Here is a 1,947-nt window from a genome sequence, read left to right on the forward strand (position 1 = left end):
TCTATGCTACTGGCTTTATGTAAATTCAGAGAGTGTTTGACTCATTATATGTGAAACAGTACAAATGCAGTGGCTTGCTTTATTTCTTTTCACAGTGGTTGCTATATTGAATAATGTTGTCTTCAAATTAGTTTTTCAGATTACCAGGTATAAGCAGGCAAAACTGGTGAAAAGAAAAATGAATGTAAAAAGGTATTAAGAAATTTAAAAAAAACAAGAGAAAAATTTTATTTCAGTTTGAGTTTAATAGGCACTACAAGAGGTCAATGAATGGCCTTGGCTCTGCTGCTGGTACATCGTACATTACAATGTCATATGGTCCACTCCTATATACAGCTCAGGCCATTACTACCAGTGGAAGAAAGGATGGCTCCCCAACCTCCATAGGAAAGACATGTATTGCTCCAGACATCTTGTGTTTAAAGCATGAAGAAGTGTACAAAATAGCTTTTGTTCTCTTGACCCACTGCTCGCTTCTGATTACAGAAATACTCTTTTGTGGACATCAGACTTGATGGTATCACGGCCAGGCTTCCACCCACCTGGGCACACTTCTCCATCTTTGTCGGTGACCTGGAAGGCCTGAATGAGTCTCAGAGTTTCATCTACAGAGCGGCAAACAGAAAGGTTCTTTACTGTGATCTGCTGAAGGATACCCTGATCATCAATGATAAAAAGGCCCCTGAATGCGATGCCTTTGTTAGCCCTTTAGCCCCCACAACCCTGAGCAGTGGTGCGCTTTGGATCTGACGCCAATGGAATGTTCATAGGCCCCAGTTCTCCTTGCTTCTTGGGTGTGATGATCCTTGCCAGATGACAAATTGAGAATCTACAGAAGCACCAATCACTTGGCAGTTAACTTTCTTAAATTCTGCCTTGTCACTGAAAGCAATTATCTCCATGGGGCCCACAAAGGTGAAATCAAGACAATAAAAGAAGAATAGAACGTCTTTTCCTTTGTGGTCAGACAGGCTAATGTCTTTGAACTGACCATCTCGAATAACAGCTGTGGCTTTCGCGTTGCGGTCAGCTCAGGGTGCCTGTAGTTCCAGAGGACATATTGCTGCCACCAGTTCCCATGCCATGACCTCCCAGCTGTAAGTCACTAGCACAGGGATGAGGAGGACCCCAGGGAAACAATTAACATCAATTACTCTCCTCTGTAGACCAACACAGATCGGCAGTACAACTAGGCAAACCATCCTGCATGCATGCATAAATATCTCCTCCCTAAGTCCCTTTCCTCATCTGAGTTTTTTCTTTTCATTATGCAGATTTTTTCATTTTCAAAATGTCTATTATCCTTTCAGATTTTATTTACTGCTGCAGGTTCTTACAATAGCCAGACAATATGAAGATTACACATGTGGGTCTGATTAATTTCATTTATGAGTATGCTCTCTAGTTGCATCTATTTACCTATAAAAGGCTCAAATTTATTTATAGAGCTAAGTAATACTCCAGTATGTAAAAATACCACATCATTTTTATCCATTTCTCAGTTGATGGGCATTTGGGTTGCTTCAAGATTTAGCTATGACAATTTGCACTGCTGTAAACATGGGAGCACATACACTGTTGTGGTACAACTCTTTCAGTTCATTTAGAAAGAGATACCCAGGTGGTGAATAGCTGGGTTGAACTGAATTTACAATCCCAGCCTTTGGAGAAATTTCCACATTGATTTTCATAGTGGTTTTACCAGTCTATGCTCCATCGACAGTGGAGAAGTGTTCCTTTTTCTCCAGAGCCTCTCAAGCGTTTGTTATTGGCTGACTTCTTGATGTTAGCCATTCTTTCTAGGGTGACATGGAATCTTAGTATTACTTTAATTTGCATTTCTCAAATGACCAATGATGTCAATTTTTTTCATACATTTATTTACCATTTGTATTTCTTCATGTGAGAAATATGTCTTCATCTCAGATACCCAGATTGGAATTGGGT

General features: G+C 40.1%; 1 pseudogene; it reads right to left on the bottom strand.

Annotated features, from left to right (window-relative positions):
• Positions 1-419: 419 nt before the first annotated feature.
• Positions 420-1,947, bottom strand: part of LOC101583403 — a 170,850-nt pseudogene continuing 169,322 nt past the window's right edge.

Source organism: Octodon degus, unplaced genomic scaffold (assembly GCF_000260255.1).
Source record: "Octodon degus isolate 3935 unplaced genomic scaffold, OctDeg1.0 scaffold00066, whole genome shotgun sequence".
NCBI lineage: Eukaryota > Metazoa > Chordata > Mammalia > Rodentia > Octodontidae > Octodon > Octodon degus.